The sequence below is a fragment of the Canis lupus genome, chromosome 32 (genome assembly GCF_011100685.1).
Source record: "Canis lupus familiaris isolate Mischka breed German Shepherd chromosome 32, alternate assembly UU_Cfam_GSD_1.0, whole genome shotgun sequence".
In the NCBI taxonomy this organism is placed as follows: Eukaryota; Metazoa; Chordata; class Mammalia; order Carnivora; family Canidae; genus Canis; species Canis lupus.
In genome coordinates this window covers 12,074,789-12,089,921 of record NC_049253.1, presented here as the reverse complement: position 1 = coordinate 12,089,921, position 15,133 = coordinate 12,074,789, and the positions used below count along the sequence as shown (strand labels likewise).

The window sequence follows — 15,133 nt, the reverse complement described above, 5'->3', positions numbered from 1 at the left end:
AACCCAAACCAAAATCATGATTCTCACCAGCTCCTGGAAACCCATTTCTTCATCAGACTTCTACAGCTTAGTAAATGACAGTGCCATTCACTATGTCACTCAAGGCTAAAACCTACGAGTCATTGGCTTCTGGCTCACCTCTCACATTCTCCCTGCCAGTTCTGTTGACCCTACCTCTAAATGTACATCCTGAGCTCTTCTTTTCTGCATCTGCCCTGCTACAACCCTAGTCTAAGCTACTATTATCTCTCAAAGTCTTCCTAGGCCATCTCCCAGCTAACGTCATGTTGTTGTAAATTCAATCAGAACTATTAGCTCAGTGGCCAAAATAATACCAAAGTAGGTTATTATATTTACTACAAAATCACTGTATGTATAAAAATGTGATCAACATCCTAGGGGAGAAAACCATAATTATGTTAGGGCAATCATAATTATAATAAATACTCCATGTTTTATTAAACTTTACAATAATTTCCTTATGCAAGTGAAAATTAACGGTAGTTACTGGTTAAAAATTACACATGTACCCTGCCAACATACAGTAGCCACCATCACATACCATCTGAACTACTACTACAAGTAGCCTCATAACTAACTGGTCTCCACATTTCCACTTTTGCCTCCCCTAAGCTCTGTTGCTCATAAACCTATCAAAGTGAATTTTTAATGATGAAGAGTATGAGAATGAGTGGGCTGGATCTATCTGTTTAACTAAAGGCCCTGTTCTTAGTAGCATTCACAGATGGAGACAAGGTTCATTAGAATGTATGACTCCTGCACTTAAAATCCATCATGGCAGACACCTCCCTATTCTCTCCATCTTCCTTATACAAGAGTCTCCACCACCACCACTAAGTTTTAGGGAGTACAGGCTACTCAGCAGGAAAACTAATCTTTCTGCCTCCTATATACAAAGAAATGAGGCCATATAACTATGGCCGGGCTAATGGATATGAGAGAACCGAGGTGGATATAATCTCCAAGTGACTTAAAATGCAAAGCTACTGGGGCGCTGGGGTGGCTCAGTCAAGTAAGTGTTGGACTCTTGATTTTGGCTCAGATCATGATCCCAGGGTCATGATCTCAGAGTCATGAAATGAAGCCCCACATTGGGCTTCACACTCAATGTGGAATCTGTCTATCCCTTTTCCAGCCCCTGTGTGTTCTCTCTCTCTCTCTCTCTCTCTCTCACACACACACACACACACACAAATAAATAACTAAAATCTTTTTTAAAAATTTAAAAATGCAAGGCCACTTGTCCTAGACTCCCTCTTTCCTCCTTCCTGTAGGTTGGAATGAAAGTATGAAGGTGAGAATCTAGTAGGGATCTTACTTGTGTTATGTCTGCTGAAAAATAGCTTGTAACCATAAGAGTCATTCAAGTATTTTTTCAATTGAATAAAAGGTAGAGAACACAGTTTCAGATAGCCTATATATCCTCTTGCACAGACACTTATTTGGATGTCCAATAGTAAGTAACATAGTACTACTATTAAGAATTCTGTGGAAATGATGAAAAAGAAAAAGGCAATATATTCAAGTTTAATGCCAAGAAAATAATAACTGAGATTCTAATAATTATGGAAGATAGGAAAAGAAATAGCCAGGTATTTTATGTTAATGATACACACCTAGAAGTAACACAAAAGTATATTCTGTGTCCAAGACCAAGAATAAAGCACAACAGAGTCCAGGAATTGCTATCAAATGAGAACATATTCAAAACTCAGTAAAAATGGGGCACCTGGGTGATTCAGTCAGTTAAATACCTGCCTCTTGATTTTGGGTCAGGTCATGATCTCAGGATCATAGGATCAAGTCCAGAGTTGGGCTCTGTGCTCAGTGCAGAGTCTGCTTATCTCTCTCCATCCACTCCTCCCCCTGCACACTCTACGATAAATAAATAAAATCTTAAAACAAAACAAAACAAAACAAAACAAAACAAAACAAAAACAGCAAAACCACAAAAGGAGGAAAGATCAAAGCAATTTAACATATTTTCAGGATATTATATATTAATAGACATGTAACTTGCAGAGTGACAAAGACAAGATTATTTTATTTTGCTTAAATCTTTTTAAGAGAAGGGGGTAGTTTATTGTATCACCTAACTACAATGTTATGAGAAAACTGTCAGACTTCATGCAGAGCTGGAACCAAAAGTGAAGATAATTTCATGGTTCTATTGTTCTTTTTTTTTTTTTAACTAAAGTTGGAGGAGGCATTAATTTAGACTTCCATAGTTCCTGTATACCCTTTCCTTACTCAGCTTCGCCTTTTAACATCTTATACAACTGCAGTACAATATCAAAGCTAAGAAATTAGCTTTGGTACAATTCTGTTAACTAAATTGCAGACTTTATTCAAATTTCACTTTTTTTTCTACTAACATCCTTTTACTGTTTCAAGATCCTACCAGGATCCCACCTTTGCATTTCAGTAGTGCTATATGAATGATCACAATCTAAAGTTTACTGAAAATGGCAGTGCCTTGACCTCCAGCCCCAGAGCTAAAAGAAAAATATGTATTCAGAAAGCCATAGTTATACCAAAATATCATTTTAAAATTGTAGTAGTATCTAACTAGTGTTCTTGCTTTAACTGCCATCAGTGGTTCTTACATTTTTATAGGTCATAGAACCTCTGGAGAATCTAGTAGAAGACAAAAGCTTACTAAAAAGAAAAATGCAAATATGCACATGTTGACAATTTTAGGAATTCATAAACCACCAAATCTCATCCTTAGATCCCTGAGGGGTCCCAGGCTAGGCACTCCTTTCTTAATACCAAAGGATAACTAAGTTGATTTGCTTTTCACAGGTCCATCTATATGCCCTTCTTTGATACTGTCCTTTCAGTTTGTTACAGAAGAAAAAGAGGAAGAAAGAAAGGGAGGACTGGGGGAAGGGAGGAAAGGAGAACACATGGGAGGGAGGAGAGGAGAGAGGAAGAGAGGAAGAAAAAAGTCATATAATCCCATGTTCCTACTACTTCACTCGCCCAGGATAGGACAAAATTACTCAACAATTCTGCTTAATTATTTTGTCCTAAAAATTTTTTTTAATTATTTTGTCCTAGACTGCTTTTTAGGTTGGATCTTGGTGTGTATTAGAAACTCTCCATTTTGCCACATTCAGCCTTTCTTTTCTCCCTCAACCCATCCACCCAACAACCCCCCACTCTTCCTCTAAGACTTCATGTTTCTTTCAAATGTTATAGATTCACAGCAGTTGTGTAGAGACTATATTCCTCCAGTTAAAAAGTAGAAGGAAGATAGGAGGTTTTGACTTTTACTTTTAAAAACAAATTGCTGCCAGGATTACCAGGATCCTAAGGTCACTGTGACCACTCTTCCTCATAGCTTGTAAAAGCCTAAAAATATCTGAAGGTCTTTTTTTCTTCTTTAACCTGTTTCTTCTGAGGGATTTGACCCCATCCCATGAAATTTTTGCATTCATGTACGTTATATATAGTCAATGTCATGAAACTTCTTTCTGTTTTAACAGTATGTTGGGATTCTGGCTCTAATGCAGTTCATTTGAAAATTAAAAGCAAATTTCATAGGCTATGTGCTCTGCAGCTGAGGAATCTGGGTCAGTCAGATTGCCCCATCAGAAAGAAAATGGGCATTTTTTTCATGGACCTATTTTGAGGTAAGAACCATACTTTTTCTGGAAGGACTCCGTCCCTCCCACCTGAGAGAACTCAGGGTGTTCTTTACTACAATTAATTCTTTGTCCTAAGAGTCTTTGGACCTAATCATTGTTCCAGAAAATCTTGAGTCAAGTCTATTGCTTTAGCCTTTTACATAATATAATTTGGAAAGACTTTTCAGCAAACCTAATTCAAATGAGTCCATCTGCTAAACCTAAAATATGAGCTTTTCATAAAATGCAGATGCAATAACAGACTGAAAGCATGAAAGACAGCATGTATACAATCATTTAGCAATAGCCAAATGCTTCCTTTTGTAAAGAGAAAAACTAAATGTATCATTTTCTAGCTAATAGAATAAGTCCTCATAGTTTAAGCTTTGATGTTGCCACATGAGTAATTCTTTCTCTAGTATGATCGAAATCACAGAAAAAACATCCTGATAAGATTTGTCTTTATGACCTCCTTTGATCTCTTCTATTAATAGAAAAGAAAGAAAGGATATTTGGAGGCCTAAGCTCCCCATTAATCCATGGAACATTTTAATTCATTGTATTTCTTTATAAGAGATGCAAAAACAAATTTTCACTAAGCAATTTAGTACAAAACCGCCTCAAAAGGAAAAATCTAACATCTGATTTACTAAAACCAGGAGGTTGTAAACACACAGCTAGATAATGTAGAACTTATTTCTCTTAGTAACAGTGCTATTATTTTAAATTATAGCCATTTATGGTACATGAAGTAGACATGGCTTTAGCTACTTGCTATCTGAGATGATTTTTCAGTATGCTGAGCAAATGATTACTCTTGAAAATAAGAAAAAAAAATTTGGATTCCAATATTTACCACACATTTCAAAGTCACATAAATTGGTCTTGACTCATGCTTTGCATTTTACTTTTCAAATTAAACAACTGTTTGTTTTCATTATAAGAGATGGAAATTTTAAAAATTGAGAGAATTTCAAATAATGAACAAAAGCAGGGCACCTGGGAGGCTCGGTGGGTTAAGCATCTGACTCTTGGTTTTTGGCTCACATCATGATCTCAGAATATTGAGATCAAGCCCCTGGTCAGGGTCTGTGCTGGCCATGGGGTCTGCTTAAGATTTTCTCTTTCCCTCTCCTTCTGCCCCTCCTGCTCACTCTCTCTCTTAAAAAAAAAAAAATATGAAAGCACAGCATAGGAGGTGAAGGTGGAACATGTTATAATTCAGGATTGAAAACTACAATCCAAGATAGGTCAGCAGCTTCAGTTTATCTTTTGGCTTTCATCTTAAACATGACATCAGAAAGCATATGACACGCATGAGTTTAGAACTGGGTTTTATGAGATTCTGCAGAACAAAAGGGAAAAACTATTAAATTCCAGTGAATTTTTGATTTTATGGCTTAGTTTATTGGGATTGGATAGAGAATTAAAATGGGGAAACTTTAAAAGGCCCATTGCAATTCACTAGGAATTTTATAAACATGAATTCTCTACCTATATATTATATAAAAGGAAAGTATTAGAGGTTCTGGAAGCTCCAGCTGTTACTTTCATTTTAATCACTGAAGGCAGAATGTGATAAAAAGAATACTAAAAGAGAAGATAGGATATTTCTTTAGTAATTAATTGTATCACTGGAAAACATAGCTTCTTTGCATCTCTCTCTCTCTCTCTCTCTCTCCTAATCTATAAAGTAAGGGATTTGGACTAGATGATTTCTCAGGGTCCTTTCTAATTTATTATTGTTTGACTGTTATCATTGTGTCCAAAATATTCATGCAAAGTATAAAGAGGGCTGTGCTTGTGATTTCACAGGTAAACCTTTAAAATGCACCAGATAGGGCACCTGGGTAGCTCAGTGGGTTAAGCATCTGACTTTGGCTCAGATCATGATCCCAGGGTCCTGGGACAGAGTCTGGTGTCGGGCTCCATGCTCAACAGGGAGTCCACTTGTCCCCCCGCCCTTCCCCACACTCATGTATTCTCTCTCTCTCTGTTTCTCCCTCTCTCTCTCAAATAAATAAAATCTTTAGTAAATAAATGAATGAAAATTAAATGCTCCAAATAGTTTTTCATCAATCCAATCACACTTTGTTCTAATGTCTTCCTGCCATATTTGACCCATGTCTCCTGTGGAGATATCCATACCCTATCCCACATTCATACAAAGTAAAAGGAAAATCTCATCAAGTTCTATACTTAATAGCTTAGCACAAAATAGCAGTTGCTTCTTCCAAAGATCTTAGAGGAAATGTGACCAGAAAGACAAAAAGTCAGCAGACCTTGATAAGCAGAGCTTCAACAGCCTCTCTGGAAGTGGCTGGTGAAATCAATTCTCTTGCTGGTCTCTGACAAGGCAGACAATAGAAAATATTTGAGCTTGCACAGTGTAGACGACATTTTACTGGACCCTATGGAGAGAGTCCAAATACATATGAAAATCTAGTGGCTACCTTGGAAAGAGTTCATTGTGTGTTTAGAGTGTTCAGGAGGGGATTTTTTTCCATTCCTAGTGCCCTCTCAGGTACATAGCCATTGACTTAGTTCCTCTAACTAATGGTATAATTGGTCAGCATAGACATATTTTAATATTATGATAATTTAAACTTATCCTATACTTGTCCAAAATATAAGCTGACTAATGAAACAAAATATATAGCCTGATATAGTGTTTTAAAACTGATAAAAGAGAGCTTTCACAAACCAATGGGGTAAAGATAACTTGTTCAACCAAGGGAATTAAGAGAAGTAAATAACTACTGGGCAGAAATTAATGTGGGATCAATTTAGGTTTTTATTGTTTGCTGAAATAACCTCTGATGGATTAAAGAGTTAACTGTAAAAATCATACACAGCAAAAATAAAAACATTGTTGAATATAATTTGATTTCTGCATAAAGGAGAATCATCAAGCTTTAAAAATGGAAAAAATACAATATAAAAGATAAATTTAGTTACAGAAAAAGTCTAAATTTTGTCAGTTACACTGACAAAAATTAGAAGGCAAACAATAAATTAGTCTGAAATTTTCACAGAAAATATCAAAGAGGTAAAATATTGTTCATATAAAGAGCCCACAGAAAATATCACAAACACCAAAATCTCCATTGATAAATTTGGAAAGAACAATGACAGATAATGCATATAGACACAAAAACCAATACTACTAAAATTGTCAGATTAGCAGAGTTTTCTTCATAGATACCCCTCAACTTTAGAGAAAATGCGAAGAAGTCAACATACTCATAGTCTGGTGTTTAAAACTTAAAAGGGTACAAAATTTCTAAAACTAAATGTGGCAATATATTCTAAAGGCCTTAACAATGCTCATACAATTTGACTTCTATAAATTTAGCCTAAGGAGATATACTGACATTTGGACAAAATTTTAAGATGTTTAATGCAGAGATATTTACAGTGGCAAAGAAATCAATTAATAAGTAAAAGAAAACACTTTGAAAACCAAGTAATAAATGGATGATTAAACAAATTATGGTTTTCCTTGTTCCTCATTGTTTTTGAGAATATAGGAAAACTTTGTTGTAATGTTAACTGAAAACTAAAATAGAGATTATATGGGATATGAAGTCAGTTATATGTGTTGTTTTGTAAAACATAAGATAATTCTAGGAAAAAAGTCCTACAATGTTGACAGTGTTTGTCTTTGGTTGGTAGGACTATAAACCGATTTTTATGTTTTTTTGTGTACTTTTTAATTTTTTGTATTCTCAGTAGCATGTATTATTTGGGGGTAAAAATTAACCTTCAAAATATTGTAAGGACATAAAGTATCAAAAGTCCTGCAGTCAGATTTATGTGAATAAAGTGTTAATAATAAAAGCCCACTTTCTTCAAACTGTTAAGTAAAACCAATGATCTATGATACTTCCACATAATACTAACAATAATACTTAAATGCTTGTCCTTCCACAGTAAGTGAACATAGTGGCCAATGTAATTCAAGGTAACCCCCATCTCCTTCTCAAGGAGAAAACTGTAAAGCAGAACAGTCTGGTAAGTTAATCATAAATTTGAGTAATGTTCTTGGGTTCAAAACCTGCTCCACCATTTACTACATCCCTGAACCTTAGTTTTCTCATCTGTAAAATGGAGAAAATCACAGCACCTACCACACTGGGTTGTTATGAGAGATAAATGAGTTAATACATGTTAAGTCCTTAAAATAGGGCACCTGGGTGGCTCAGTTGGTTATGTGCCTGCCTTCGGCTCAGGTCGTCATCCCTCGGCCCTGGGATCAAGCCCCACATCAGGCTCCCTGCTCATCAGAGAGTTTGCTTCTCCTTCTCCTTCTGCCCCTCCTCCCTGTTTGTGTTCTCTCTCTCTCAAATAAATAAATAAAATCTTAAAATAAATTTTAAAAAGCCCTTAAAACAAAGCCTACACACAATTAGCACCCAACAAAAAGTATCACTGAAGCTTCCTCACAATGGCAGTTGCAATCCATTAGATACCTCAAAATGTATTAAGGATATAATAAGCATGCATATGTAAAATGACTGTTTCCCATTGTAGGGATAGCAGAGCACTTCTAAGATAGGTTATAAAAACTGCCCTCATTAACACATTGAACTAAAGTACAAATGGAGAACCACATATGTCTACATGCTTAAAAACTTAAAGAATTATTAAATAAAAATTCTATTCTTCTTGTTTGACAAATATAGCTTGTAATGACCTAGAAGGCCAGATTCAAATTTAAACTTCTCACAATACTTAGAATTTAGGCTATTAATGGCCATTCACCACCACCATCACCACACATACAAACACACAAACACACATACAGACCCCTCCTCCCAGCGTACCCCGACTCCTCCTTTTTCCACCCCAGCTTCACCCACACTGAAGGGTCCTCACATCCAGGTATATAGTTAACCAAGACTATATTTTCAGGCTTGGTCCACCATTGGCCTCCCACCTCCAACAAACAGCAGCCTTGGCCCCCTCTCACCTCCAGTAGCACAGAATGCTATCAGATTCCTGTGCCCAGACAGCAGTTTTAGGGTTGGTTGGGCAGAAAATTCTAGGCTCCCAGGTACATAGATAATAATCCATAAGGAGTAGGGGGTGAGGCTCTGAATTGCCATCAACTCTTCGCCTCACAGATTTTCTCCACCCAGGGGAGGTATGGCTATAAGAAGGCCAAACAGAATGCCACGGCAGAGACCCCTTTGCCTAGACAGTAGGACATTGCCACCTGCAAATAATAGGAATATTCATCAAACATGTATCTCATGAATTTAAATTGTAGGAAACTCACAATAAAATGGAAGTGCTCCAGATATCCACATGAATGTGAACATCTGGGAATTAAAAATAGATGTTTTGGTAAACTAGAATATTCTATATAAAAAAAAAAACTCTGTGTTGCATTGGTCTCATCCTAGTTGCCACATTCCACGGTCCTATAAGCACAGGAAAAAAGACCTTTACTTTCTCTTCTCCCACATCTCTGATGGCTATGCCTTTTGCTGGCTGCTTCTCAGCCTCTCTGGCCTCCCTTCCTCTCCTTTGATCCCTCCTCCCACTTTAAGACCTTTCCACAGACTCTGTCATCTACCTGGAATGCTCTATCCCCATGTATTCTGAAAAAATATTAATATTTTATTGACATTGATATTAATTAATATAAAATATCATGCTAATTGATACTAATGTAATACAGTATTAATATTAATTCCTCAGAAACCTTCTGATCTCCTTTCAGATACCACTTCCATAAAGAAGCTAGCTGCTGTTGAACCTCCAAACTGAACTGGTCAGCTCTGCTCAGTTATACACTGACATAGAATCTTGATCCTCTTCTTTTATAGCACTGAATGATTTGTAATTATATATTCAAGAGGGGTTTCATGAATGTTTCTCCGCTTCAATGATACTATAAGCTCAATGTGGGCAAAGATCAAAGTTTCTTTTACACGTCATACAATGTCAGCATTGAGCACAGGGCCTGGCATATAGCAGAAGCCATGTAAATATTTGATGAATGATCATATAACATATTGGAATAAATGTCACAATACAAAAATCTGACCTAGTCGTCCGACATCTAGGGAGCCAAACCTACTTAAGAAGGATCCAGAGATTTGACTTGACAGAGCAGGGCTCTGGGAGACCTATGTGTTTGTGGAGGAGACATGGAGGTGGTAGATGGCAACAAAATGAAGTGCTCCAGTAATGGTCTGAATATTTCCTAGGTCTTTCAATGTGGGCTCTGCAGTGGTGAGTTGGAGCCAGCTTATACTGGCTGGCTGTGAGAACTGATCAGTTGTGAACAGCTCTTCCAATTCCAATTCCATGTCCAGTGACATTGAGTCGGGAGCCTGTGGCCATGGAGAAAGTATTTACACCAGAAAAATTAGAAAATGCTACAAATAACAAATCACCAATTTTTTTCCTATTTCTGGAGAGCTGACTGTTAAATATTTATCATCACATCACTGACACCATGCCAATAAATTTCTAATCTGCCTCATGAAGAAGCATAGTCTTAAGGTTTTCTAATTTCCTCACAATCAAGAACATACTTATGTCTTTTTGTAATTGAAAGAGTTTTAGTATCGTTCATTGGGAGATAAACACTTTTTTTAAAAGCCTGAATTGTTACTTACTGAGTGATTATATTTCATGTATTGAAGTTTCAAAAAATATTTTTACAGAAAATTTTAAAAAACAAAAGCCAAATGGAATATTATATGAATCCATCACATAACTTCAATAATTATGATCAATACTGTTTCATTAATCCCCCACTTACTACCCCTCCCCTTCTCAGTGAATAACTTCAAAACAAATGCCATATCATTTTATTTTTATGTATTTCAGTATGTATCTCTGATTGATAAGTACTTTTTAGTAAAACTAAAATATAATTATTGTGCCTAAAATATCTCTTATATTATTAAAAATCTTGTCACTGTTCACATTTCCATGATTGACTTCCAATTACTTGTCCAAATTTTTGTTTGGATCATTATTCAAATAGGGTCTTTATTTAAATTGGTTCACATTTTTAAAGATTTGATAGACTTTCCCCCTCCAATGTATGTTTTCCCCCTTGCAATTTTTTATTAAGAAAATCAATCAGATCACTTATTCTATAGACTTTCATATAGTTTTGATTTTGTTGATTGCAACCCCATGGTATCATTTAACATGTTGCTCTATCTCTTATATTGCATGTGAATTACTATTTAGAGCGAGAGGCTTAATCACATTACAGTTTGCTGTGTGTGTGTTTGTCTGTGTGTGAGATGGGGGGTGGAATGGGACACTATAGAGAGGAAGTGAGTGGGAAATATTACTTCACAGCCAACACTTTGTATTTCCACTAAGAGGTCCATATTTTGGCTGTCTCTCCCTCGTGTTTATGTGTGCTTGTGTGTGATTTTCTCAGTCATTGCTGATTATATCACTGAGATCCATTAATTTGGGGAATTTATAAAATGGTATTATTCTATTTCTATTATTTCCTCTTTATTTATTAATTGTAATAGTCTTTAAGGAGAAACTTCTCTTTATACATTATTGGTCATCCAACAATTTGTACCCAAGTCAAATTCTGTTTTCTTTTCTTTAGAGAGAGTGTGTACACACAAGCAGGAAGGTGGAAGGGATAAGGAGGAAGGGCAGAGAGAGAAGAAGAGAGAGAATCTTAAGCAGGCTCCATGCATGGAGCCCACTGTGGGGCTCAGTCTCACAACCCTGAGATCAAGACCTGAGGTAAAATTGTCGGACACATAACCAACTGAGCCACCCAGGCGCCCTCCTAGTCAAATTCTTAAGATATAATAAAAGAAGTCCGAGTTCCATCCGTGTCTCCTCTATCATTTTCATTTGTACCCTAAGGTTTAGATCATATAGAAAAAAAGGACAATAGTTGATTTTTATCAGTTTATAGCATTAAATATCTATATCCATAAAAATTTTAAATGAAAACAAATTAAATACTCCACTCAAAAAACTAGAGAAAGAACAACAAAGTAAATCAAAAGAAAGCATAAAAAGGATTAATAGTGATAAAAACAGAAATTAATGGATATATGTGTTTTCAAGTAATGAATTAGTTTCCTAACAGCCTCCAAAAGCAACTAAGGATTTTTTCAGTATTACTATAAATTCACAGATCTAAACAAATATGATATGTTTCATTGTTTCGTTGCTTTTATTAATACTTATCAATACTCAAATGGTTCCATTTTCAGTCACTGAGAGATTTTTCAAGTTGGCTTTTGAGTCCTTTTAATGCAACCATAGTCTATAATAACTTTCTTGCTTCTAATATAACAAGATGTTCTGAGTTTATGTTGTACATTCCTACCCTCAACTACAATCACTCTTTTCTCCAAGATTCCTAGTTCTTAGTAGTGGGAAATGATATTCAGAGAATATAATTTTGGCATGAGGGTATTTCCATGCTATTGAGTTCTTGGCCATTTAACATACCAAACATATTTTTTAAGATAAAATATCTCAAGTTCATGTTGGTATTTTTAATTTACATATATTACAACTGTTTCTTCTTTTCCCACACCATAAAACTCACTCCTCAATATCAATATCGCTCATCTGTTCTATGCCACAATACACATACCTCAGTAAAACAATACAAAACTACTACCAAAAATGTGATTACTAAAAAATGACTTAAAAATATTTTGCTATTATTTTTATCATGAGGACATATTCCACTAAGAAAGTACAAATTATTGAGTTTGAAATCATTTAGAATAGTTCCTCTGTGTGTGCATATAAGTGCAGTTAAACCATCAACTGGATGCACAATTCATTTCATTTGTATCCTTTCTGATACTATGGGATTTTTAACTATTTAATTTTGTTTTAATTATATAAAATATTAACATCATTTCATGTTAAATACTTGGAACAAGGTATGTTGAAAGATTCCAATTTCATCCATATCACCTCTTGCCTATTCTCTCCCTCATCATCCAAAGCATCAGTTCTAATAACCAAAAGTGACCCACTATACTTTCTCATTCTTTTGTTATGGCAGGGTTTTTTTTTTCCATTTTTAAATATAAGCAATATAGGGATGCCTGGGTGGCTCAGTGGTTAAGAGTCTGCCTTCTGGGGATCCCTGGGTGGCGCAGGGGTTTGGCGCCTGCCTTTGGCCCAGGGCGCGATCCTGGAGACCCGGGATCAAATCCCACGTCGGTCTCCCGGTGCATGGAGCCTGCTTCTCCCTCTGCCTATGTCTCTGCCTCTCTCTCTCTCTCTGTGACTATCATAAATAAATAAAATTTAAAAAAAAAAAAAAAAGAGTCTGCCTTCTGGCTTAGGGTGTGATCCTGGAGACCCGGGATCGAGTCCCACATCAGACTCCCTGCATGGAGCCTGCTTCTCCCTCTGCCTGTGTCTCTGCCTCTCTCTCTCTTTCTTTCATAATAAATAAATAAAATATTTTAAATATATATATAAGCAATATAGTATATCCCTTTCTTAGAAAAATAATAACACACTTTCCATCTTTTTTTCCCTTTAACAATATATCCTGGACATCATTCCACAGCACTATATTGAACTTTTTAATATTCTTCCTTATAGCTGCATATTACTCTGGTATGCTGATAGATAGCAATTCATTCTGCCACAGAAAATTCAGATTATTTCCAATCTTTTGTTACTGGGTGCTGCAACGAAGAGTCTTATGCATAAATCTCTTCTTTTTTTGCCAACGTATTATAGAGATAGACTCCTAGAAGTGGAATTTTTGCAGGGTACAAAAGTGAGTCAAAATGTATGGTTGACCCTTGAACAACAGGGATTCGAACTGCACAAATCTACTTAGATATGGTTTTCTGTTTTAGGGGGTTTGTTTGTTTGTTTGTTTGTTGCTGTTGTTGTTGTTGTTGTTGCTGTTGTTGTTGTTTAAGAGTTGACAGCCAAAGCTGCAAGGTCTTTATTTACAACTCTCCATACCAGTCTGCAGAGAGGGACTGAATGGAAGGCAACTGGTGCAGAGGTCGTCTGTTGCCCTCTGAGTAACCAGGGAGGCTGAAGAGGCATCGGCAGTCCCTGGCTCAGGTTGGCTACGCTTGCAAGCTGTCCCGTGCACCGCCAGGGTGGTCAAGTTGAGGGCCAGTGGCTGGTGGGCAAAATTCAGGACTAAAGCAGAGAAATGTACCCAGAGGGCAGAGCTGCTTTGCACAGGGAGCCCCACACCCCTGGCAATTATCCTCACCCCCAAATGGCTCTGGGACTGCACACAGGGCCAGTCAAGGGCCCTGTGCCCCTTCCAGGCCAGGCACAGATTCCTCCTTCCCATGTTGACCAGGCTTGCAGCCTCTGAGGCAAGTGCGCTCATATATGGCCACGCCTCCAAGCAGAAGGGAAGCTGTAATGTGCCTCCAGTCCACTATCATACCTGCAGGCCCACAGGGGGCTCCACTGCTGAGCCAAGGCCATCAGGCTGTGAAACATCTCCATTCTAGTATATTATACTAAATTTCCATATAAACCGCATATACAATTGGGTTACTTATTGAATTTTCTATTTTATTCCACTAATCAGTTTGTCTATGTAACATTAACAAAATGACTTAATCATATAGCTTTTTAGTGTTTATAATACATTTTAAAGTATTTAATTTTTTTAAAGATTTGGTTTATTAGAGAGAGAGAGAGCACAAGTGGAGGGGGGCAGCAGAGGGAGAGGGAGAAGCAGATTCCTCACTGAGCAGAGAGCCTAATGTGGGGCTCAATCCCAGGACCCCAAGATCATGACCTGAGCCAAAGGCAGGTACCCAATGGACTGAGCCACCCAGGCTCCCTGTATAGTATTTAGTTTTGAAGATGAATCGCTGTGACTTCACTATATATACACATTTCCTCTTCTTTTTTTGGTATTTTCCTGTCTATTCTTATTATTTATTTTCTTTCCAATTAAATTTTATCATCAGTCTATCCAGCTATGGAAAAAGACTGATTTTTTTAATTGGAATTACATTAAACTTAAGCAATTTAGGGATAACTGACATCATGACACTGTGTCTTCCATCCAAGAATGAGTATGTCTATTTGTTCAGCTCTATTTGTGTGACTCTTGGAAACTTTTTAAATGTTTTTCTTATCTACATCTTGAAGATTTTTTTGCAGAGTTGATACAAATGAATATAATTTCTGTTATGATTCATGAAATAGGATCTGATCCATTTTAGATTCTGATTTTTTGTGATGCTTCCTGATTTTTTATGTTAATTTAATAACCTCCTATTATACTAAATTCTCTATCATTTTTATTGTTTTCCACAGTTTCTTTTCTATATAATTATTCTATTTCCACATAAATATAGTTTTACTTTTTCCCTTGCAATTCTTATGCTTCCAATTGTTTTCTCTTGAGTTATCTGCATAGGCTAATACCTCCAACAATATGTTAAACAGTAGTGGAGAAAATGAGCAGTCTTACCTGGTTCCTAACTTTAGACAAAACATTT

The 15,133-nt window shown here is 36.4% G+C and overlaps 1 long non-coding RNA gene across 2 annotated transcripts in view; it reads left to right on the top strand.

The window, feature by feature from the left end:
• The window catches only part of LOC111093660, a 47,049-nt gene extending 35,578 nt beyond the window's left edge, over positions 1–11,471 (top strand). The window contains exons 4-6 of one of the 2 annotated variants that reach the window (XR_005382721.1): positions 7,587–7,667; positions 9,382–9,432; positions 11,254–11,471. This is a non-coding gene — a long non-coding RNA (uncharacterized LOC111093660). The remainder of the gene's footprint in view (positions 1–7,586; positions 7,668–9,381; positions 9,433–11,253) is intronic. The other variant, XR_005382722.1, reaches the window with a different exon arrangement.
• The last annotated feature ends 3,662 nt before the right edge of the window (positions 11,472–15,133 follow it).